Source organism: Berghia stephanieae, chromosome 13 (genome assembly GCF_034508935.2).
Source record: "Berghia stephanieae isolate SIO BIC M18660-M18661 chromosome 13, UCSD_Bste_1.3, whole genome shotgun sequence".
Lineage (NCBI taxonomy): Eukaryota > Metazoa > Mollusca > Gastropoda > Nudibranchia > Aeolidiidae > Berghia > Berghia stephanieae.
In genome coordinates, this window is record NC_088372.1 from 39,288,759 (window position 1) to 39,316,258 (window position 27,500).

The 27,500-nt window shown below is 38.4% G+C and overlaps 1 protein-coding gene across 5 annotated transcripts in view; it reads right to left on the reverse strand.

Moving 5' to 3' along the window:
• LOC144958485 (uncharacterized) overlaps window positions 1-27,500 on the reverse strand; it is a 188,261-nt gene that overhangs the window by 150,227 nt on the left and 10,534 nt on the right. The window contains exon 1 of one of the 5 annotated variants that reach the window (XM_078890468.1): window positions 24,108-24,139. The exons of 2 other annotated variants lie outside the window; for them this stretch is intronic. The gene's annotated coding sequence lies outside the window, so the exon portion shown is untranslated. Of the gene's footprint in view, window positions 1-24,107; window positions 24,140-27,500 lie in introns of those variants that run through there. 2 more of the 5 variants (XM_078890470.1, XM_078890472.1) reach the window with 2 other exon arrangements.

A 27,500-nucleotide genomic window follows, 5' to 3' on the forward strand; every position in this document is an offset into this window, starting at 1 on the left:
TAGCACTACATATTTAATAATATAGATATTTGTCTATTTATATATCCCTCTATCTATATGTATCCATCTATTTGTCAAATATTCCAAATATATCAATTTGTATATGATTGTAATAATCGATTTAATTTTTCATTACTGTTTATTATTATTATTATTATTATTATTATTATTATTATTATTATTATTATTATTATTATTATTATTATTATTATTATTATTATTATTATTATTATTTTTATCATCACCATCATCATCATCATCATCACCATCATCATCATCATCATCATCATCATCATCATCATCATCATCATCATCATCATCATCACACATCATCATCATCATTATTATTATTATTATTATTATTATTATTATTATTATTATTATTATTATTATTATTATTATTGTCATTATTATCATCATCGTAATTATTAGTACTGTTGTTATCATCACCACAATTATCAACATTATTATTAATATTATAGTGATAGGGATTATTATTATTATTATTATTATTATTATTATTATTATTATTATTATTATTATTATTATTATTATTATTATTATTATTTTTTTATTATTATTATTATTATTATTATTATTATTATTATTATTATTATTATTATTATTATTATTATTATTATTGTTGTTGTTGTTGTTATTATTATTAATATCATTGCTACCGTTGTTACTCTCATCGTCGTCGTCTCCATCACCGCCATAGCCACCACTGTTATTGTCATCATCGTCTTCATCATCATCAACATCATCATCTTCATCATTATCATCATCATCATCATCATCATCATCATCATCATCATCATCATCATCATCATCATCTTCATCGTCATCATCGTCATCATCGTCGTCATTATCATTATCATCGTCATCAACACTAATATCATTATTACCTCTGGGACATTCTGTGGCAGAGTCTGAAACTTCACTGTTCAAATGAATACTCCAGCTCTATACATTGTACATTATTTTAGGAAATGGTATTATGTCAATGAATATGTTACCCTTGTTACATTATCATGTATATTTCCTGAAATAAACAATTTTGATATATATGTATGTATGTGTGTATGCATGTATGTGTTATGCATGTATGTGTGTATGTATGTTTTTTTTGCATGTGTATATGTGTATTTACGTGTGCCGTGTGTGTATATGCGTGTATGTATATGTGTTTATGTGTGTATGTATGTGTTTGTGTGTTTTCATGGGCGTGTAGACAACGGCTTTATAAAAGGCCGATTCCCCATTGATCTAATGGTTGTTGTCAGTGAATCCTGGTTGTTATAAGACATAACAATGGTTATATCAAAAGTTGTTATGTGAGATACACTCACTGATAAAAGACAGATTTTGATTTCATTCTCAGAAAACGTTTTTCTCCCAAATGAGAGGCTGGCTGAGAAACCCCGGGAAGATGCGGCAAGCTTTGATTCGAGATAAAGTGTTTTCATAGCAATAAATTGTATTCAGTACTTGGGTTCTAATAGATATAGAAAGAAAATTTAAAGTGGTAAATGATCAAAACGATGACAATCGCTTTCGGATCGGAAGGTCCTGGGTTCAAGTCCCGCTCTGATCGGCACATAGCTGAGTCCTTGGAAAAGGCTCTTTACTCACATTGTCTCATCGTACTCGGGTGTAAAATGAGTACCTGGCCGTAACAGCTTTGTTTCTGTCCGAAAATAAAATTGTAATATCGAGTAACAGTCTTGTCCTACATGGCAAGTGTGTGTCTGTTGGCTGGGGATACTGCCTTGTAAAGCGTTTTGAGCACCTTTAGTGGACATTGCGCTATATAGAAGCTCCAGTGTTATTTTTAATTATTTTATAAAAGTTCGTCAATTTAAAAAGTTGTTCTTCAGATCCAATGGAACAGAGTTTATCTCGGTTTCTATAGCGTGAAACGGGACATCTGCAATTGAAAAACTGGTCGCTAGTCTTGCACTTTCCGCCCGATCTAAAAAAAACTAACACACCCAGCTACCAAATCACTGATGGGTAGACAGAACAGAACCGAGGGGGGGGGGGGGGGGGCAGAAACAAATCGACTTCACCCACCCTGATCGATCGCGATCCCTGTCTGTGAGAAACGAGTACAGACTCCTACCAAGACATGACTCCAAACGAATGTCTTCGCCGTCACCGTAGTTGATAGTTCAGTGTACACCTGAGTACGGCCAGAGAATTCTGGGAGTTATTTATGGCGTACTCCAAAAAAAAATCACATATTAAAGTTTAGGCCAGAAAACTCGTCCTTCAAATATCGGTCGATTTAATTGACTCTCATCTTGGTAAAAACTCTCAAAATTGGGAGTTCACGAAGTCTTCCTTAAAGTCTCAGGTTTGAGAGTTTTTGCCAAGATGAGAGTCTTTTAAATCGATTGATACTTGAAGGACGAATTTTCTGGCCAAAATTTTTTAATGTCTTTTTTATTCAGAGCACAGCAGATTTATAAGATACATTATTTTTCAATAATTTGACCAGAAAACTTTGATTTATCTGGCCAAAATGTCTAAGACTTGGTTTATATTTTTTTAATAACACGATTGACGTGATTCTGCTAATGTATGAAGTTAACGCTTTCTGGCAAAATTGAAATTAAAAATGTTTTTCTGGCGTGGTGTTTGTGAGACAACAAAGCCATTAGAACAGACGAGATCAGTGAAAGGTGTTGATTACATTGTATTACAAGGATGGTGATTGAAAGATTGGAATTTGAGGGGGGGATAGGGGATGGTTTGGAGAAGGGAGGCGGGGGGGGGAGATGAGGGAGAACAGGGAGAGAGAGATAGAGAGAGAGAGAGAGAGAGAGAGAGAGAGAGGGGGGGGGCACACACACACACAGAGAGAGAGAGAGAGGGGGATAGAGAGAGAGCTGGAGAGAGAGAGAGAGAGAGAAAGAGAGAGAGAGAGAGAGAGAGAGAGAGAGAGAGAGAAAAGAGAGAGAGAATTGTAAAAAGTGCAATATACACTAATTAAACGTGGTTGTTTTACAAAATGTCGTATTATTCTACATGCCAAGCGCAACACACAATTCTTAGCATGGCTATCGTTTTACAAGTCTTTGTTCTCGACATGGACAATGTTGTTAGCGGATATACGGTATTCATTTACACCTGAGTGCGCTGAGAGTATGTTTGGTTTTTTTTAAAATGTTATTCTTTGATATATTAAACACACAAACGTTTTGAGGGTAAAATGAGGAGAAGAAAAGTGATTGTATGACGTCATAGTGAGACCAGAAACCCCTTTAGAATAGACGGTGAGTTGTGAATGAGGCTATGTGGTCTGTGTGGCTATGTGGTCTGTGTGGCTATGTGGTCTGTGTGGGTATGTGGTCTGTGTGGCTATGTTATCTGTGTGGCTATGTGGTCTGTGTGGGTATATGGTCTGTGTGGCTATGTGGTCTGTGTGGGTATGTGGTCTGTGTGGGTATGTTATCTGTGTGGCTATGTGGTCTGTGTGGGTTTGTGGTCTGTGTGGGTATGTGGTCTGTGTGGCTATGTGGTCTGTGTGGGTATGTGGTCTGTGTGGCTATGTGGTCTGTGGGGCTATATGGTCTGTGTGTCTATGTGGTCTGTGTGGGTATGTGGTCTGTGTGGCTATGTGGTCTGTGTGGATATGTGGTCTGTGTGGCCATGTGGTCTGTGTGGATATGTGGTCTGTGTGGCCATGTGGTCTGTGTGGCTATGTGGTCTGTGTGGATATTTGGTCTGTGTGGCTATGTGGTCTATGTGTCTATGTGGTCTGTGTGGCCATGTGGTCTGTGTGGCCATGTGGTCTGTGTGGATATGTGGTCTGTGTGGATATGTGGTCTGTGTGGATATGTGGTCTGTGTGGATATGTGGTCTGTGTGGATATGTGGTCTGTGTGGATATGTGGTCTGTGTGGATATGTGGTCTGTGTGGATATGTGGTCTGTGTGGATATGTGGTCTGTGTGGATATGTGGTATGTGTGGACATGTGGTCTGTGTGGATATGTGGTCTGTGTGGATATGTGGTCTGTGTGGATATGTGGTCAGTGTGGCTATGTGGTCTGTGTGGCCATGTGGTCTGTGTGGATATGTGGTCTGTGTGGATATGTGGTATGTGTGGCTATGTGGTCTGTGTGGCCATGTGGTCTGTGTGGCTATGTGGTCTGTGTGGCTATGTGGTCTGTGTGGCTATGTGGTCTATGTGGATATTTGGTCTGTGTGGCTATGTGGTCTGTGTGGCTATGTGGTCTATGTGGATATGTGGTCTGTGTGGCTATGTGGTCTGTGTGGACATGTGGTCTGTGTGGCCATGTGGCCTGTGTGGCCATGTGGTCTGTGTGGCTATGTGGTCTGTGTGGCCATGTGGTCTGTGTGGCTATGTGGTCTGTGTGGATATTTGGTCTGTGTGGCTATGTGGTCTATGTGTCTATGTGGTCTGTGTGGCCATGTGGTCTGTGTGGCCATGTGGTCTGTGTGGCCATGTGGTCTGTGTGGCCATGTAGTCTGTGTGGCTATGTCGTCTGTGTGGCTATGTGGTCTGTGTGGCTATGTGGTCTGTGTGGATATTTGGTCTGTGTGGCTATGTGGTCTATGTGGATATGTGGTCTGTGTGGCTATGTGGTCTGTATGGCTATGTGGTCTGTGTGGATATGTGGTATGTGTGGTATGTGTGGCTATGTGGTCTGTGTGGATATGTGGTATGTGTGGTATGTGTGGCTATGTGGTCTGTGTGGATATGTGGTCTGTGTGGCTGTGTGGTCTGTGGGGTTATGTGGTCTGTGTGGCTGTGTGGTCTGTGTGGCCATGTGGTTTGTGTGGCTATGTGGTCTGTGTGGCTATGTGGTCTGTGTGGCTATGTGGTCTGTGTGGATATTTGGTCTGTGTGGCTATGTGGTCTATGTGGATATGTGGTATGTGTGGCTATGTGGTCTGTATGGCTATGTGGTCTGTGTGGATATGTGGTATGTGTGGTATGTGTGGCTATGTGGTCTGTGTGGATATGTGGTCTGTGTGGCTGTGTGGTCTGTGGGGTTATGTGGTCTGTGTGGCTATGTGGTCTGTTTGGCTATGTGGTCTGTATGGCTATGTGCTCTGTGTGGTTATGTGGTCTTGTCGGGTTATGTGGTCTGTGTGGCTATGTGGTCTGTGTGGCTATGTGGTCTGTGTGGCTATGTGGTATGTGTGGCTATGTGGTCTGTGTGGATACGTGGTCTGTGTGGCTATGTGGTCTGTGTGGCTATGTGGTCTGTGTGGCTATGTGGTCTGTGTGGCTATGTGGTATGTGTGGCTATGTGGTCTCTGTGGCTATGTGGTCTGTAAAGTAAAAATTGAATGGAAGTTGTCGTTAGGGTAAACAAGCCAAAGCACCATGATACGCTGACAATGCCGCCATTTGGAATTCGCCGATTTTTCGAAAAACAAAAAAAATTTGTCATGATTTAATGACACTGGTTTTATTTAAAGTAAAACCACTTTATTCTACTTTAAAAACAAAAAGAAATACTCATAATACCAAATTAATCGCAATCATGAAGGAAACCTAGACTTATACTTATCAACCTTTACAACCTAACGGTAACGACTCGCACTTTCTCTTTCACTTCGACTTTGTCGTGATTCTCACTCAACCCAATAAGCCCGTTAAATTTTAGAGTAACTACTCGATAAATTATTTTTTTTCTTTTCGAAGGTAAAATTGTTACTTACGAAGAGGTTTCAAAATGTCAAAGGTATTGTTTTCGCCTTGAGTGCCACTCCGACAAGACTCCATTGGTGAGGCAGGCATTCGGCCAGTCGGCAATTCCATATTTCGATCACAAGTGAAAAAGGGGGGGGGGGGTTGTTCAATCTTGATTCCTCCGTTGGAGAAACATGATATACGAAAACAAACTACACCATGTTAAAGCAGATGATTTCCTTTATAAATACGAACAGCGTGGCGATATCTTAAAACCTTTTATGGCGTCAAATTTCTAAAATCAGTTTTTCAACTCGACTTTTCAAGGGCTCTCCAACTACCAAACCCGGCTTTTGTTCCACCGTTCGAAAGCCCTATTTCCGGTCTTTCGATTGGTCTATATTATGTGTCGATCCCACCTTCCTCCACTGAAGAGCGCTCGTTTAAAGCGATGCACCATCGCTTTTTTAGAGGGGGAAACTCACCGAGTTCTTGGGCACAGTGATGATGACCATAACCGATTCACAAACGTTTTAAATATAGATTTTTAGTTCTTGACCAACAAAAACTAAGACATTTAAAAAGAAGAAGAAAAGATTTTTATTTTTATATAAATTTTATTTGCAAAAAGTTTTTAAGGGAGGAGATAGAGCGGGTAACAAATTAACTAAAATTCGGTTGACCGGCTTTCACGTACCGATATCAAATGCGCGCAGTGACTATGTGGTCTGTGTGGCTATTATTATTATTATTATTATTATTATTATTATTATTATTATTATTATTATTATTATTATTATTATTATTATTACAGAGCAAATGTGCTTTAATGTTCTTCAAATTTGGCATTGCGAATCAAAATTCGTCATATGGCTCGGCGTATAGTTGAGTCCTTGAAAAATACTCTTTACTCACATTTTCGCACTGTACTCAGGTGTAAAATGAGTACCTGCCCGTTAACAAGTTGTCTCTGTCCGAAAGAGAATGCAATATCGCATAGCAGTCAACGTGGTAAGTGTTGCTGTTGGCTTGGGGCATCTTGTAAAGCGCTTTGAGCACTTTTAGTGGATATCTCGCTATATAAAAGCTCAATTATACTCGACGGCAATGCTCGATATTTTATTGCCTGATTGGAATTGTGTGAGAGGTGAATTGTGGAGTAGAGGGGAGGGGAGGGGGGGGAGGGGGGGGGGAAGCGGGAGAGAGGATATATATAAAGGCATTCATAGCCATTAGGCCCATAGAGCAGGAGTTTATCCCGGTTTCTATAGAGTGAAAAGGACAATAGCAATATTCTTCAACAGTCGTAACGTCACTTCCTTCCTAATGACGCATGGTAACTTAGTAACACTGGCTCTAAACTATCGGAACAATGGCGGACGCCCGTATGAAATATTTCCCCGGCGAGCATATAAGCGTATCCAGAGGGGAAAAAAACCCATAAATTTGATCATGTTTTGACTTTTACACATTCTGATCAAAAGGTATATGAAAAGTTCTAGCCAGCATGAAGAATAAAAAGTAATGATTTTCTTTGTTTAGAACCAAGATGGCGGCATGACATCAGACTACTGAATCCAATTGCTTGCTATCCTTTGAATAGGATGATAGTCTATCGCAAAGTACTTTCCACCAAATCTTACAGATTCAGCTACCCATTCACTGCGAGGTGGACAGGGCAGGGGGTGGGGGGAGGGGTCAGAAAATATCTCGACTGCACCCGGGATGGATCTTGGTTCCTTTGCGTGTGAAGCGAGTGCTCTACCAACTGAGCTATCGGGACCCCCAAAGAGGATAATATATAGACAGATATAATAGAAAGAGAGAAAAAGAGAGATAGATAGATAGAAAGAGAGAGAGAGAGATATAGAGATAAAGAGAGAGAGAGAAAGAGAGAGAGAGAGAGAGAGAGAGAGAGAGAGAGAGAGAGAGAGAGAGAGAGAAAGAGAGAGAGAGTAGCCCATTAAAACATAGCTATGAATTGTCTTCATCAGACTCAATAGGCCACCGGTCCACCGTTCCATTCACCACGTTAATTGTTTGCCAGTTTGAATTCTCTTTCACTTTAAAAACAACAAGAAAATTGTTGGTTTGTTTGTTTTGTTTTTGTTTTTTTTTTGTTGGGGTTTTTAATGTAATTTGGATTCTAAACATGTTTTCCATTTTTTCCCTTTTTTTTCTTCTCCTTTTAATCTTCACGTTTTTATTTCTCTAATTCCTTCTCCAAGACAATGGTTTGTTCTATAATGCTTTGGACTATTATGTCTTGGCGATAATGGAGGTTTTATCATGGACGTGTGTTCAGTCTGACAACAAGTCTGCTGGTAATGGGTTTACTCAGATATTGGTCTTTTGTTGTTGTTGTATTTTTGTTTTGTTTTGTTTTGTTTTTGATGTCTGCTCCTTCTTCTTCTTCTTCTTCTTCTTCTTCTTCTTCTTCTTCTTCTTCTTCTTCTTCTTCTTCTTCTTCTTCTTTTTCTTCTTCTTCTTCTTCTTATCCTTCTTCTTCTTCTTCTTCTTCTTCTTCTTCTTCTTCTTCTTCTTCTCCTCCTCCTCCTCCTCCTCCTCCTCCTCCTTCCTCTCCTTCTTCTTGTTCTTCTTCTTGTTCCTCTCCTTCTTCTTCATCATCTTCTGCTTCTTCTTCTTCTTCTTCTTCTTCTTCTTCTTCTTCTTCTTCTTCTTCTTCTTCTTCTTCTTCTTCTTCTTCTTCTTCTTCTTCTTCTTCTTCTTCTTCTTCTTCTTCTTCTTCTTCTTCTTCTTCTTCTTCTTCTTCTTCTTCTTCTTCTTCTTCTTCTTCTTCTTCTTCTCCTCCTTGCCATTCTCGATATTATTATTATTATTATCATCATCATCATCACTATCATCATCACCATCATCATCATCATCACCATCATCATCACCATCATCATCACCATCATCATCATCATCATCATCATCATCATCATCATCATCATTATCATCACCACCATCATCATCATCATCACCATCATCATCACCATCATCATCATCATCATCACCATCATCATCATCATCACCATCATCACTACCACCACCATCATCATCATCACCTTCATCACCACCATCACCATCATCACCATCATCATCACCATCACCACCATCACCATCATCACCACCATCATCACCACCATCATCACCACAACCACCATCACCACCACCATCACCACCATCACAACCATCACCACCATCACCACCACCATCACCACCATCATCATCATCATCATGTCAAAGACCACACCAATACGTCACCCTTTGATTGATTCCACCAAATCCATTTACCAGCTATTCCCATACAAGCCCATGAATTGTTCACGACACGACCACAATGATATCAATGACGACCATCTCCCCATGACAGAGAAAACAATCCCACCCACACCCATGTACACACAAATCACAAGTCACACAATACCATTTGACAGGTCCGGTTGACAAATCACTCGAACCAACCAATGAAGATGAACAAAAGGGACAACAGTCAAACCACAAAATATCAGCAGGAGAATAGGGGGGGGGGGGAGGGTTGTAAATTATAATTTGTATTAACCATTGGGGAAGGTGTGTATGGAAGGGAGGGGGATGGTTGTAGATTAAAAGTTATAGATAGTATGCGCTTGGCTAATAAGCTCATAACATTGCCATCCGGAAGTATAACGGACCAACACACAAAACTGTGTGTATCCATGAACGTTTATAATCAGGTTAATACTGTTCAGTGAGCATTACTCATAAACGCGGATGGCAAAAAAAAACAATAACAAAACCTGAGTGACGTCATCTTCGAACTATCTTTTGGAACCGTTGGGGAAGGTGTGTGAGGAGTGAGGGGGGAGGGGGAGGGGGATGGTTGTAGATTATAATTTATAGAATATAATGAAGTTGACGTCACTTTAGTTATTGTTTTTTGTCATCTGCTTTTATGAGTAATTCTCACTAAACTGCATTAACCAGACGAGAAATGTTCATGGTTACACATAGTTTTGTGTGTTGGTCCGTTATACATACGGATGGCAATGTTGTGAGCTTCTGAGCCAAGCGCATACTATCTATAATTTAAGTTTACGATAGCTACAATCAGACGACCCTGAAATAAGGCCCGTGGAGCCGGACATTATTCCGGTTTCTATATTGTGATATGGACAATAGCAATTGCTTGCTACCCTTTTTGATAGGACGTAAGTCTCTCGCCAGTTTTTTTTTTTTTTTTTGCGTCATAATATAACAGACCTAGCTACCCAATCATTTCCGGGGTCAGACGGTGGGGTCAGGAGAGATGCTTGACGTCACTCAGGATCGAGGTCCGTCTCTTTGCGTTGTCTCTGTCAGAAAAATAATGTATTGTAACGTCGCCTTACAGGCTTCATGTCTCATCCTGTGCGGCTATGTGGTCTTGTGGTATGACACTCGCTTCGGATCGGAAGGTCCTGGGTTCGAGCCTCGCGCTCGGCGCATAGTTGAGTCCTTGGAAAAGGCTCTTTACTCACATTCTCTCACCGTACTCAGGTGTAAAATGAGAACCTGGCGTTGTCTTTGTCCGAAAAATTGTAATATCGCCTAACAGGCGTCATGTCCCGTCCTATATGTTAAATGTTGCTGTTGGTCAGGGGCCCCTTGCAAAGCGCGTTGAGAACATTTAATGGATATTGCGCTATATAAAGCTCAATTTCTAATCCTACATGTTGTGTTGCTGTCGGGTAAAGACCCTTTGTAAAGCGTTTTGAGCACGTGTACTGGATATTGCGCTATATAAAAGCTCCAGTTTTTGGAGTATTATTATTTTTATTGGGGGGGGGGGGGGGGGGTTAAAGCGAGTGCTCTATCAACTGGGCTATCGAGACTTCTATGTTGAACCAATAAGTCACTTACACAATCATTGTATAGATAGTATGCGCTTAGCTAAGAAGCTCATAACATTGCCATCCGGAAGTATAACGGACCAACACACAAAACTGTGTGTATCCATGAACATTTATAGTCGGGTTAATACAATTCAGTGAGCATTACTCATAAACGCGGATGGCAAAAAACAATAACAAAAACATGAGTGACGTCATCTTCGAACTATCTATAGATACTATGCGCTTGGCTAAGTAACTCATAACATTGCCATCTGGAAATATAACAGACCAACACACAAAACTATGTGTAACCTTGAACATTTATAGTCTGGTTAATACAGTTTAGTAAAAATTACTCATAAACATGGATGGCAAAAAAAACAATAACAAAGACATGAGTGACGTCATCCTCATTCTATCTATAGGGTAAGTTTCATAACTTACACTTTAAAAAGGCATTTCCTAATTTTGAAAAGGGTATCACACATAACAATTGGATTCAGTAAACTGGTGTCACGCCGCGCGGCAACGGCGGTCATCTTGGTTGTAAACAAAGAAAATAATTACGTTTTATTCGTCATGCTGGCTAGAACTGTTCATATGCCTTGTGATCAGAATGTGTAAAAGTCAAAACATGATCAAATTTATGGGGGTTTTTTCCTATGGATACGCTTTTATTCTCGCCGCGGAAATATTTCATACGGGCGTCCGCCATTGTTCCGATAGTGTTACTAAGTTACCAAGCGTCATTAGGAAGGAAGTGACGTCACGACTGTTGAAGAGTATTACGGATAGATTAACACTCACGACGAAAACTTGAGGAAATATCTCGACTCCACTGGCAATCGATCTCGGTGTGAAGCGAGTGCTCTACCAACTGAGCTATCGCCCCCCCCCCTCCCCTACCACACACACACACACACACACACACACACACACACACTTATTGTATTAATACTAAGCGTTTGGGTAAAATACTCACAGCATCCGTAATCCGTATATTACGTACCAACCAACACACACAAACTTGAACCCTTGTAGTCTGATTGATAGAATCCCGTAAGAATTGATCGTAGAAATGGCTGTCTTAAAAACAAACAATAACAAAGATCTGGGTGACGTCAATTTCGTTCCTTCTATTGAATCAGCGTGCATTCGTTATAGTGACCATATGTTACATGGATAACACTTGGCATGGAGTGGGAATTTGATCGCTTCGGGTTGAAGAAAATACAAGGGACGGGAGGGGTTGGAGGGGGGGGGGGGGGAGTAAGTGCATGAGAGTTTATGCCCTTCAGGTGGGGGGGGGGGGTGATGCATGAGGGTTTATGCCCTTCAGGTGGGGGGGGGGGGGGGGTGATGCATGAGGGTTTATGCCCTTCAGGTGGGGGGGGGGGGGGGGGGGTGAGTGCGTGAGGGTTTATGCCCTTCAGGTGGAGCAGCTTGCTTCATCAGCTGTTATCCAATATCAATACCGGATTCCTGACTTCCTTTTAACCCCCCCCCCCCCCCACTCCCCACCTCTCTCTCACCCCCACACCAACAGTCATCTTTATTCTACTGTACTTGAAAATGAAATCAAAATTTTAAAGTTTGGCCCAGAAAAATCCACCTTCAAATAACGATCGATTTTAATTGATCGATATTTGGAGGAAGAGTTTTCTGGGCAAAATTTTTAACATTTTTTTCCAGAGTAAGACAGTGAGGGTAATAGTAATAGTTTTGAAAAATGCATCCAATCCATGTTTATAGATAGGATGCACTTGGCTAAGAAGCTCACAACATTGCCATCCGAAAGTATAACGGAGAATCACTCACAAACCCGGATGGCAAAATACAATAACAAAGGCTTGAGTGACGTCATCTTCGAACTATCTATAGATAGTATGCAGATGACGTCACTCAGGCCTTTGTTATGGTTTTTGCCATCCGCGTTTGTGAGTTGTTCTCACTAAACTGTATTAACCAGACTATAAAAGTTCATGGTTACACAGAGTTTGTGTGTTGGTCCGTTATACTTCCGGATGGCAATGTTGTGAACTCCTTGGCCAAGCGCATTCTATCTATAGCTTGTCATGCATAGCAACGAGAGGTCACAGAGGAACCAGCAATTGGAATTGGCAGATAAACGAAATGGAAGAACGTCAAAGCAAATTAAACGGGATTTTTTTTAAGGATTCCCTGAAGCTGTGATGAAAATTAATGGAAAATTTCCATCTTACGATATTGAGGGCAAATTGTATGCGTGTTTAGATTTGCGTGTGTGTGTGTGTGTGTGTGTGTGTGTGTGTGTGTGTGTATGTGTATGGGGAGAGAGATGGAAAGAGGTGTAAATATTTTTTTGCATTTTAGGGTTTGAGAATGGGGGGCAAGTATGTGTGTGTGTGAGTGTGTGTGTGTGTGTGTGTGTGTGTGTGTGTCCCTCGCGTGCGATCAATACCATAACAAATGGACATTGCCCCACTCACACACTCACACAACTCACTTCAGTAATGTTTGCGTAAATGTGAAATTGTGAATAGAACTCTCTCTCTCTCTCTCTCTCTCTCTCTCTCTCTCTCTCTCTCTCTCTCTCTCTCTCTCTCTCTCTCTCTTCCTACCTATATCTATCTGTCTATCTCTCTGGGAGGGTGGGACAGGGTGAGGAGGAGACAAATACATGAATGGGTAAGCAAGAAAGGGGAACTGTCTGAGAGTGAATTGGATGGGAAAGACGGGGGTGGAGAGTGAGAGAGTTAGAGAAAGAGAGAGAGAGAGAGAGAGAGAGAGAGAGAGAGAGAGAGAGGGGGGGGGAAGGAGATAGATAGATAGATAGATAGATAGATAGATAGATAGATAGATAGATAGATAGATAGATAGAAAGATAAATAGATATATAAGATAGATAGAGAGAGAGGGAGAGATAGATAGATAGATAGATAGATAGATAGATAGATAGATAGATAGATAGATAGATAGATAGATAGATAGATAGATAGATAGAAAGATAGATAGATATATAAGATAGAGAGAGAGAGAGAGAGATCGAGAGAGAGAGAGAGAGAGAGATGGAGAGAAGTTAAAGAGTTACAATTTATGGAGCAGTCACTGGTGTAAGATAAAGACCTAAAAGTGTGCATGAAACTGATTCATAGACACTTTTTAGATCTCTATCTCACACCAGTACCTGCTCGCTAATGGATGAGAGAGAGAGAGAGAGAGAGAGACAGAGAGAGAGAGAGAGATCGATAGATAGAGAGAGAGAGAGCATGAGTATTAAGCGGTGGGAGAGAAGTAGAAGGAGAGAGGGGTTTATTATATTATAGTAATCTTGGCAGTAGAGAAATAGAAGATGGAAGGAAATTACTAACTGAAATACAAGAAGGGATTGTGTGTGTCTGTGTGTGTGTGTGTGTGAGAGAGAGAGAGAGAGAGAGAGAGAGAGAGAGAGAGACAGACATTTAGAGCAAAGCTAGTAGTAGTAGTAGTAGTAGTAGTAGTAGTAGTAGTAGTAGTAGTAGTAGTGGTATTAGGATTAGCAGTAGTAGTAGTAGTAGTAGTAGTAGTAGTAGTAGTAATAGCAGTAGTAGTAGTAGTAGTAGTAGTATAGTAGTAGCAGAAGTAGTATAGCTGTAGTAGTAGTAGTAGTAGTAGTAGTAGTAGTAGTAGTAGTAGTAGTAGTAGTTGTAGTAGTTGTAGTAGTAGTAGTAGTAGTAGTAGTAGTAGTAGTAGTAGTAGTAGTAGTAGAAGAAGTATCAGCAGCAGCAGGAGCAACAGCAGCATAATCATTATCATTAACGATTATGTATTATAACTTAATACTGTTGATGACAACGACGATGATGATGATGACGATGATGATGATGATGATGATAATGATGATGATGATGATGACGATGATGATGATGATGATGATGATGATGATGATGATGATGATGATGATGATGATGATGATGATGACGATAGGATGACGACGACTACGACTTCGACTATGAGGATAATGAATCTTGTTGATAACACCACCAACCGCAATAACAACAACGACAACAACAACAACGACTTCAATAAGGACATCTCGTCTGTCCCAATCAAAGCCCACCCAATCGATCCGTAATCAGCCAGTTATTGGTCTTTCACCTGTGTGGATGACTACTACAACTACAACTACTATGACGACTGCCAGATTTACGACTACAATAAAATTCCGCTTTTCGGACTTTTTTATAAAAGAATCGTCGGGGGTTATCTGCCCATAAAAATCAAAGTCTGATTCGCGCTGATAAGATTTATTCTGCCGTACTCTGGAAAAACACATATTTCAACATTTGGCCAGAAAACTCGTCCTTCAAATATCGATCGATTTAAATGACCCTCATTTTGGCAAAAGAAAAAAAAACTCTCAAACCTGGGACTTAAAGGAAGACTTTTTGAAGTCCCAGGTTTGAGAGGGGTTTTTTTTTTTGCCAAGACGAGGGTCATTTAAATCGATTGATATTTGAAGGACGAGTTTTCTGGCCAAATTTTAAAATTTGGGTTTTTCCAGACCACACAGTGTTGTCAATTATTGGATTTCGTTTCTGCCTAGCCTAGGATGTTGAGTACTGATATTATGAGGCAGCGTGGTTCAGTCGTATGGTCTTTGCTTCGTACCCGAAAGGTACCGAGTTCGACTACCCGCCGAGATGTTTAGTCGCCCTAGCAGCTCACTTCGCGGCGCTGCACTGCGGCTGACGCCTGGTTTATTCCAGTCTCCCCTTGGAATAGACCCAAAAGACAATTTCACCTGGGGAATGAATAAAGAAAATCTATTTATTTATTTATTTATTTATTTATTTTATTTATTTAGTCAATCGTGATTTAAATTCGTTAGTACAATTAATCTGGCCGGCAGATCAGGTGGGTAGTTTACCTAAACGCAAAGCTTCAATTGACACACAGTACAGCCATTCTGCCATCAATCACAGGAACCAAACGTGTTGTTTTGGGTTTTTTTGTTAGTTTTTTTTTTTTTTTTTTTTTTTTTGCTGTTGTTTTTTATTTTTTATTTATTTTTTTTTTGTTTGTTTATTTTGGTGTTGTGGTGTATTTTATTTGTTTGTTTGCTTTTATTTGGCTTTTTTTTGTTTTGTTTTAGGGGGTTTTTTTGGGGGTTTTTTTTTGTTTGTTTGTTGTATTTTATTATTTTTTTTGTTGATTTTTAGCCATAATGACATAATGATGCAAAAACCAACGCCATTCTTTACATAGTTTAAAGCCATGTCGATTTGTAACGATAAATGACAGCAATGACCTTTTGGCAAATCGTTCTGTCGGGTTATCGTTCGTGAATTGATGTTTGCCAGTAGTTATCGTTCTTGAATTGACGCTTGCCAGAGAAATGATGAAGCCAGCAGGATGAGGGCATCACGGAATCAAACTATAATTTCTACCTATCAATTTCTCTGGGGTTATCCAAGCTCTTTACTTTGTAGGCTGCACGAATTCTTCCTTAACTCTTAACACGCCGGATTCGAGATTACTCTAACATAGCGTAGATCCAACCTGGATGAAGTCAAGATTACCCCCCCCCCCCCCCCCGCCCCTCGCTGTCCATCCAGTAGTGATTGGGTAGCCGGTATGTTAAATCTGGTGGAAACTACTTAGCAATAATACTAGGGTCTTATTCAAAGAGTAGCAAGACATGTCTATTGTCCGTTTCACGCTATAGAAATCGAAACAAACTCCAGCTCCACGGTCCTAATGGCTGTGAATGTCTACTTTTATAACATAGAATGAAGGGGTGGGGCGAGGAGGGCAAATGGTTGAGGCATCGCTTTATGGCTGGCTCGGAAGGTCTTGGGTTTGAATTCCGCTTAGGGCGCTCTATTTTTTTTCCTGTGGGAAAATATTATCAATTCAAAGGAGTAACGTTGAGGAAACCAAGGGACAATATCACACAAGGACATCCCTGCAATGGGATGCATCCAGAAAGAGGAGAAAAGGAAGACCAAGGTCAACATGGAGGAGAGACCTTCTGGTAGAGCTGGAGAAGTCAGGGATGTACTGGCAGGAGATGGAAAGACTGGTCAATGACAGAAGATGATGCAAAAGTTTCATCGGTGGTCCATCCATACCCACTGTGGGATGAGGACTGAAGAATCAATCCCTGATTTCTGTTCATATCTGACTGTTGTATGTGGTTTATCTATATTCCTTATTGAAATGTCTATGCGCTGAAGGGCGTATTTGTTTCACATAAAATTAACGTGCGCTTTTATAGGTCTCAATATCCACTCAATAAGGTGTCCAGCTAGCTCAGGTGGTAGGACACTCGCTTCAAAATCAAAGGGACCGGGATCGACCACGAGTTAACTCGAAATTTTATTCTGACACCCCCCCCCCTCCCACACACACACACACACACACACACACACACACACACACACCCAGCAGTGATTAGCGTCCTAACCAAAGGGTAGCAAGCAATTGCTATTGTCCGTTTCACGCTATAGAAACCGGAATAAACTCAGGCTCCATGGGCTTTATCGCTATGAAGGAATACTTTTTGTTTCCTTTAATATCCAAACAATATGCTTAAAAAGTGCTTTACAATTGGCCCCAAGTTTACAGGAATTCTTAACAGTCCATGTATTATGTAGTACAAGACTTGACGCCTCTAAGGCCGATATCACATTACTATTTTGGACCGAGACACGCAGCTACTGGCCAGGTACTCATTTTATGCCAGAATATGATGAGAGCCATAATGTGTAAGCAAAGGGTGTTTTATCAAGCCTCAAATTTGCGCCACCAACAGCAGACTCGAACCCGAGACCTAGGTGCCACAAACCAAGTGTCACACATACGACTGGACCACGAAGGAGATCACAGAGAGATCGTGAGAATATTTATTAGGGCTATGCAGGGCTATGCCGGTGACACGATTGGACTACACGTGATGACCAGATATAACACAACCTTGAACATTATACACCCAACAGATACTCATTTTACACCTGTGTACGTTGATAGATGTGAGCAAAGACCCTAGACCCTAGAGATATATCCATCTATTTATCCATCTATCTATCTATCTATCTATTTATCTATGTATGTATCTATCTATCTATACTATCATTCTATTTATACACACACACACACACACACATATATATATATATATATATATATATATATATATATATATATATATATATATATAATGATAGTAGGGTATCAGGCCTGAAAAAAATAGACTGCAACAGAGAAATTGAGAGATATAGAGAGAGACATAGATAAAGATAGAAATAGATAGATGGATATATCGATAGATAGATACGAATTGTGCGTAGAATCGACCGTCTTGGACGAACGGCGAGTTGTTTTTTACTCATTTAATATAATCTGAATTGTTAATTTGATTTACAGAGCACTGTGTGAACTACAGGAAATCCATCAAGTATATATAATATATACATATATAATTCTATATTTATCTATGTCTCTCTATATATCTTTAAATTTCTCTGTAGCAATCTATCTATCTATCTTTCTATCTATGACCTGATGCCTGACTATCATTCTATCTATATTTACATTATCTATCTATCTCTTTCAATCTCTATCTTTATTTCTCTCTCTCTCTCTCTCTCTCTCTCTCTTCTCTCTCTCTCTCTCTCTCTCTCTCTCTCTCTCTCTCTGTGGGTTTGTGTATGTATGTATATGTCTGTTTGTTTATGTATGTGTTTGCTTTCGTGTCTGGCGAAACATCCCCCATTGCGTCGTCATGACCTTATTTACGTTGTTGTTTTGTTTGTCGATCCCAGACAGGGTGAAACACAATATCATTGTTCACGGGCATGAAGTCTCACCAACGGTCAAACAGCACGATCTTTTGGAACGGAAGACGTATTGATCTGATGTTATGGCATGACTATCACAACGGTAGAATATTGTTATAAAATGTTTACGGTGAGGTAATGTGATAGCAGGGGGGAAAGGGGGGGGGGGGGAAAACAAAGGGATAAGAACAAACAATGTACGAGGTGGAAGGGCTGGAGGTGGCGCGGGGGGGGGGGGGGGAGTAAGAGAGGACGCGGAGTGAGTTGGTGAAGGAAGAGGGAGGAAGGGGGGGGGGGGGGGGGGGGGGGGGGAGGGAAATACACAGTCGAAGTGGAATTTATACGGGGATGGCTGGATACTGATTTAAGGGGTGGTGAGAAATATATTATGGAAGGATAGTGAAGAGGAGTTAGATGCGAAGGCGACAATGATGATGATGATGATGATGATGATGATGATGATGATGATGATGATGATGATGATGATGATGATGATGATGATAATAATGAAAATGATACTAAAGATAATGATAATATTATAAAATATAATATTATTATTATTATTTTATTATTATTGTTTTTGTTGTTGTTGTTATTATTGTTATTATTATTATTATTATTATTATTATTATTATTATTATTATTATTATTATTATTATTATTATTATTATTATTATTATTTTTTATTATTATTATTATTATTATTATTATTATTATTATTATTATTATTGTTATTGTTATTATTAGTATTAATATTATTACTATTATCGTCTAAGGGGAAACAGTAGTCAAAAATTACCGAAAATTGTTGGATTTTTTTTACACTATTTGGGAAATGGACATTTTTGGTAAATTGAATAATCATTTTGTACAGAATTTTCTATCTCATTAAATTCATTTTTGTGTGTTTTTTTTGTTTTTGTTTGTTTGTTTGTTTTTTGTTGTTTTTTGTTTTGTTTTTTTATTTGTCATTTTAAAACATGAGGTCTACACTCACTTCATGCATGTTGTGATTGTTTATCTTGTCTTTGAAATTTCGATAAATTAATTCACAAGAACATTCGTATTTTCTACAAATTTCAATCTTCAGTTTTGAAACTTGTAGAAAATAATCAAAGGGCGTGACCAAAGGAATTTTCTGGTATCTCATAATGTTATCAAGATATTATGGGACTAAGCGTTTCCAATAGTTTTGCCATGCTATAATTTCCTGGTCGCTGTGGTCTAAAATCAAAAGTCTTCAAGATATCAACATTCTGCTTGGTCACTTTGTAGACATTGCCGTCCTAAAGAAACACCAAATTTTAGCAGCTCTAGGATGTTCAGACAGTTCCAAGAATTACCAAAATTCAAGATGGCCGCCTCAATATATTTCACAATGATGTTATTTCATTTTTCAAACCATTCATCCTGATGTCTTAATGAGGTGAATGTGTGTTCTTGTGAATGTAAATTGTGGGAAAGAAGTGCTCAAGAAACATTTTAGCATTTTCACTACTGTTCCCCTTGAAATAATTGAGCTTTTATAGAGCGCAATATCCACTGAACGTGCTCAAAACGCTTTAAAATGATCGCTACCGCAATATCGATATTACATCAAAATGATTTAATCGGTATGACAGTATCGACCTTACGCCCAGCAAGGTGATATACCGTACTAATAATCACTATGATTATTTTATATCACAACCAAGACGGCAATATCGTTATGAAAATGTTGATATAATTACACCAAGATGACATTCTCGTGTCAATGATCGTTATGACAATTTATCGATATTGCAAGAAGATGATATGATATCGTGTCATCGCTACCAAAGTATCACCAGACACAAGGACTGTTATTATAAGCAATAATTACCTGCAAACTCCATCGATCCTCTCAATCCCAGGAATCAACGGGGATGATGTTACCGACGTGTCTGTGTACGTGTGTGTACGTGTGTGTGTGTACGTGTGTGCGTGTGTGTGTGTGTGTGTGGGTGGGTGTGTGTGTGTGTTTGTGAAATGAGTATGTTTGTGTGTACTTGTGGGCGTCTGTCTTTCCACGAATCGAATCTCATATAACTACCATCATCGTAAAACACATTTCATCACAATTTAAAACAAACAATATATTGATGCTATGCGTTTAGGTAAAATAATCACAACATCCGCCAGTCGAATACAACGCACCGACACACAAAACTATGTGTAACCCTAAACGTTTATAGACTGATTGATGTAATTTAGTGAGAACTAATCACTAAAATGGTGTAAAAATAATTTTTAACATGATTTTGAGTGAGGTCAGTTTCGTTCAATCTATACGAGTGCGCGTTGGGAACTAAGTTCGAATTCCAAAACGTAAGAGTGTAAGAAATCATTTATTCTATCACTCAATCTAGTCTAATTTGGTCATCTTTGAATAAAAGACGTTTTGAAAAACATTAAAATGATATTTCTTTTTAAAGAATCTGATTTTTAGTGAAATTTACGCATGATAATCTGACGTCACAAATTATGATTGTAAACATGATATCATTCCGCGTTCCTATTTATAGAGAGGGGTGGGGTGGGGGGAATACTGATATTTTGGTGGGAATCCTCAAGTATGTCTGAATGATGTCTCAAATGTTAAACTGTATGGACATAGTTATGGCTTTCCTTAGATATGAATAGAGTAAATAATTGGTTTGCGGTTTGCGGCTCTGTGGTCTAGTGCTATGACACTCACCTTCGGACCACAGTTCGAGTCCCGCTTTGAGCGGCGCAAAGTTGAGTCCTTGGAAAAGATACTTTACCCACACAATCTTTCACCGTATTCAGGTGTAAATTGAGTACCTGGCCGTTGACAGCGTTGTCTCTGTACAAGAAGAAAAAAATTGTAATTATCGCCTTACAGACGTCATGTCAGGTCCTACATGTTAAGTTTTGCTGTCGGCTTGGGACCAGCTGTATTGCGTGTTGAAGACAGTTTAGTGGATATTGCTCCATATGAATGCCGACTTTTCTTACAAAACAGAGAAGGGGGCGGAAACATGAAGAAATTAAAGAACAGAAACGCGTATTCTACTGCAATCTGAATCAAACAAACACCAAAAAAAAAAAGCAAACCAACAAAATCATGTATTTAAAATGTTTGACCACAAAACTCTCCCTTCAAATATCGATCGATGAAAATGACCTTCACCTTGGCAAAAACTCTCAAACTTGGAACTTGCAAAGTTACAGCGGAGACAGCGATATGTTGAGACGCGAAACTTCTGAAGTAGAATAGAGTTTTACTAGCAGATAATGCGGTATATGTGTCACGGCGTGTCAAGTGGGTAAACATCCTATCGCTCATATTTTTTATAATGTGTAATACAATTGAAATGTGGAACCGGTTTTCGAAGCTTTCTATTTGCAACGGGTTGATTTCTTCTCACTCAATTCTCTCGGACTATAGATAGTTCGAAGATGACGTCACTCAGGTCTTTGTTATTGTTTTTTGCCATCCGCTTTTATGAGTAATGCACACTGAATTAACTGTATTAACTCGACTATAAACGTTCATGGATACACACAGTTTTGTGTGTTGGTCCGTTATACTTCCGGATGGCAATGTTATGAGCTTCTTAGCCAAGCGCGTACTATCTATAAACTTTTTGTGTATTTGTACGATTGATATAGCGGGAAGAATTGGTGTGTATTTAAATTAAACACATACCATCTATACACAAATGCCATGTTTACCGTCTTGACATTGAACACCCACACCCGGAAGGAGCCCCTGAGTTTCATGTATCCATCATTTTAGTCTCCGGTTCCATTCTGAGAATTTTCGCCACATTGTAAAAAAAAGTAGTTCTTCAGAGTCATTTACCGTCTTTGAAAAACTACTTTTTTTTACGCCGTGGCGAAAATTCTCAGAATGGAACCGGAGACTAAAATGATGGATACATGAAACTCAGGGGCTCCTTCCGTGTGTGGGTGTTCAATGTCAAATCGGTAAACATGGCACTTGTCTATAGATGGTATGTAGGCACACGAGGCCGGAGTTTATCCCTGTTCCTATGGAGTGGAACGGACAAAAGCAATTTCTTGCTATTCTTTGGATAGGACGCTAGTTTGTCGCTAAAGTACTTTCCGCAAGATCAAGAGACCCAGCTTTCTAATCACTTGAGTCCCTTTACATGAGAAGCGAGAGCTTTGCCAAGACGAGGGTCATTGAAAACGATCGACATTTGAGGCACGAATTTTCCAGCCAAAATTGTTAATCCATGTCTTGTTGACCACGTCACGCCAGTGCTGTATGGACTTATTGATGCTATGCATTTAGGTAAAATGCTAAAGAACTGAACAAGGGTGAATGGCAAGTGCCAGACAAAGCAAGATAGAAAGATACAAGAAAAAAAAGCATCCCCAAAAATCAGTGGACCTCGAGTGGGGATCGAACCTGGGACCTTCTGATTACCGGGCAAACGTGCTACCATTACAGCACAGATGCACCCGATAGTTGGGACAATTTTTATCCCTATATCTTTCACAAGGGTACGCGTTTTACCCTTTGAACCCTCGCGTGCATCAAACAACACATTGTCTACATTCAACACATTCTTGTATTTTTCTTTCTTGCTTTGTATGATATTTACATTATTCAAAAAGTTATAGAAAATTGTCTGGTAACATTTATAAATAGTTCTTGTCAATAGAAAAACTATTCCTAGTGGTTTGATAGAACTATATACTATTTACAACTATTCAAATGACAACTAACTAACTCATAACTCATTATACTTCTACTAAACTACTACTATACTATATCTATACTACTACTACTACTATACTACTACTACTTACTACTACTATTACTACTATACTACTATACTATACTACTACTTAACTACTACTAATACTACTACTACTACTATACTACTACTACTACTACTATATCTACTACTACTACTACTACTACTATACTACTACTACTACTACTACTACTACTACTACTAACTACTACTACTTACTTACTACATACTACTACTACTAACTATACTACTACTACTACTACTACTACTACTACTACTACTACTACTACTATACTACTACTACTACTACTACTATACTTACTACTACTACTACATACTACTACTACTACTACTACTACTTACTACTACTACTACTACTACTACTACTACTACTACTATACTACTACTACTACTACTACTACTACTAACTACTACTACTACTACTACTACTACTACATACTACTACTATACTACTACTACTACTACTACTATACTACTACTACTACTACTACTACTACTACTACTACTACTACTACTACTACTACTAACTACTACTACTACTATACTACTACTATACTATTAACTATACTACTACTACTACTACTACTACTACTACTACTATACTACTACTACTTACTATACTACTACTACTACTACTACTACTTATTTAATTTACTACTACTACTATACTACTACTATACTATTATTATTATTATTATTATTACTACTACTACTACTACTACTACTACTACTACTACTACTACCACTACTACTACTACTATTACTACTACTACTATTACTACTACTACAACGACTACTACTACTACTACTATACTACTACTACTACTACTACTACTACTACTACTACGACTACTACTACTACTACTACTACTACTACTACTACTACTACTACTACTACTACTACTACTACAACAACCACCACTACAACAAACAGCATCATCACCACTCACTACATCTACAACAATCAGAACTACAAATTACAACTAACCACCACAGCAGCAACAAGATCACAACTAACTCTTGTAACCAAGTGAACATGGAGGAATTAGACGAACGATACACACACACACACACACACACACACGCACACACACACACTCACTCACACTCACACTCACACTCACACTCAAAGTGAGCACTAACATCTCACCAACAATTCCTACTCACGCTGACAGCCACTGCTTGCGTGAGTTTCATCGACTGACCGACTTGACAACCAGCATTAATCCTCAAAACGCTTTTCCCACATTTTGGTCCGAATATTTTACACCCTGTAGAAGGAACGGAATTGACGTCACTCAGCTATTTGTTGTTGTTGTAAGACAGACTTTTTGCTGATTTATTCTCATTAAACTATATCAATCAAACTATAGATGGAAAGAAATAGACGCCACTCAGCTCTTTGATATTGTTGTAGACTGTCATTTTTGGTGATTAATTCTGACTAAATTATAATAATCAGACCATAAATGGAAAGAACTTAACGTCACTCGACTCGTTATTGTTTATAGCCCTCCATTTTAATGATTAGTTCTCAGTAAGCTGTGTCAATACCATTCAGACTATAAACGTTTAAGATTACACATAGTTTCTTGTTCTGGTACGCTTTATCCGGCTGGCGAATGATGTGAGTATTTCAACTAAACGCATAGTATCAATACAGCATTAAAATAGAAAACGCTTTTCCTGCATTTTGGTCAGGACATTTAATTTAAGACTGCATCACGATTGGTCACAACTTGTCAAATACTCTTTGTTTGTTTGTTTATTTGTGACCCCTCGTCTCAAAACGGTATTAAGTCGGGATGACTAAGATGCTGAAAATGGAATTTGTAGCCAGAAATATCATGCATAAGTTGAGTTTATATGCTTTATAGAGGAGAAGGAATATCATATTTTACTGTGTTAAATACCAATTTTTCTATTTTTGACCAGTTTAACAATAATTTCACTTTTTAGTAACTGGTCCATCCCGACATAATACCGTTTGAGACGTTGGGTCACATTTGTTTGTTTGCTTGTTTGTTTGTTTTTATGGCTTTAACTGCGCCTACGATATTTATTTGTTTCATGGCAACGTTTCACTCATTTACGTATTAAACGTTGTATGATTGTTCGTATTAATGAATGGTATGTACTTCAAACTTTAACGTTTAGAGTTCTGCTTCAAATCCTCGGAAAAATCGTTCGTATCAATGTTTTTGTCTCAAGGAAATCGAAATGGCGGCGGCCTTGTTTACTTCCGACACAAAAGTGCACCACTAATTTCATCTTATTTCGCGATTTGTTGATTGAAGACCTATCCTTCGCTTAATATTATATAAAGCATTGTATGATGATTTAGAATTACAAAGAGGCATCAAAAATAATAAACCATCCTGTTGATGAAGTAGAAAGAATTCATGGAAAAGCAATAGAAAGGACAGCATTCTCAATTACCAACAATAAAAAAACATATTTTATACCATGAATTTGATATTTTGCCATCTGGGAGAAGTTTTTGTCAGATTAAATGTGGAACTAACAAGTATAAATCAACGTTCGTTCCATCAGCAATAAAAATGTTGAATATTTCATATGGTACAGCAAAACCAAGGATTGATGCGTTGACTGATTGACTGATTAATTTGTTTAATGTTAGGCTAGATGAAGTGACCAATTGATAATGATGATAATATTTGGTGTTGAATTGCCAAGAATGTAACGAATTGAAAATGAAATGAAAATGTTGATGTTGTGTATGTCGCATGCGTGGAAGAAAGAGAGGAAGAGAGAGAGAGAGAGAGAGAGAGAGAGAGAGAGAGAGAGAGAGGGAAGAGAGAGAGAGAGAGAGAGGTGTCTGTTCAATGTTATAGTTATCATATAACGTTATGACAAGTGTAACTAAATGACAAATTGCCATATTTGTGGACAATAAAGATCTATTATTATTATTATTATTATTATTATTATTATTATTATTATTATTATTATTATTATTATTATTATTATTATTATTATTATTATTATTATTATTATTATTATTATTATTATTATTATTATTATTATTATTATTATTATTATTATTATCAGCGCCAGTGAAAATAGGAAGATTATCCCAGCCGTCCCTTTGGAAAACCCTATCAATTCTTAGTAAATACGTCATCGTTGAATAATGCTTTGAACGCGTTGAATAAAAATGGTATTCAAGGATTGCATAAATAAATAATAACGTGAAGTTGAATGTAAGCTTCAATTTAATTATAAAAACAGATCAAATGAACGTTTCGGGTTTCCCCTTTATCAACAAAACAGGATGAATGAAACACCACATCTGTTGATCTGTTTTCGTAATTAAATTGAAGCTTACATTCAACTTGATGTTATTATTTATTTCTTCGAGCTTCGAGCAGCAACATTTACACTTCAAGGATTGCAGAATATTTGCGCACATTTTATTGGTGTGAAATCAGGTGTAAAAGACAGCTGGTTGGTGATTATAAATAGCCTTTTGGTGCGCATGAATACAAATCCAACGTTTTTATCAATCTTTTGAGTCAAAGTGTCATTGAAGCAGATGAATTATGCTGAATAGAAGTATCTACTAATACCATCCAATAATTTGGTCACGAAATATCTAGATAATAATTTTACTTGAAAGGATGGAATAAACGTATTCTTTTATATCTTTGTATTTATTGAACTCGTTCAATCTTTATCGCCATTAACATGTTATACTTGCAAGCCCGGTTCAGTAGATATTGCTCTATAGAAACGCTCAAGTTTTTAAAGCGCATTGAGCATTTTGTAATATTGGAGACGCGCTATATTAATGTAAATCATTATTAAAATATATCAGGGGTTTTTTTTTTAGTAAAGGGGCGTTTTAGGCAATGCACAACAATATATAGCGCAGTATCCACTATGCGTGCTCAAAGGGCTTTACAAAGTGTCCTAGGCCAATAGCTACACGTGAAATGTTAGGCGATATTATAATATTTTTTCCCGACAGAGACAATGTTGTTATCAGCCAAGTACTTATTTTAGACCTGAGTATGGTGAGAGAATGTGAGTAAGGAGTTATGTGGTTATGTCATTTAAGGTGAAGGACTTGCAGCAAGGTTTCAAACCGACGTATATTTATTTACAAGTCTGATCACCGAATTTGTCATGGTCTCGTTGTTGGAATGGAAAAATGCTTTCAACGAAAATATTCTTCATTACAGCAAATGCTAAAGCGGGCATATAGGCCTTATTGCCTTCGGTTATCAGACCTGAAAATATCTGTACCTGGGTTAGAACGGAGACAAATCTAACAGGCTAAGGTCTTTGAAGTAGAGATGCTCGGTGTGGGTGTGAGTATAATATGTGTGAGTGCGCATGCGTGAGTAATTGAGTTGCA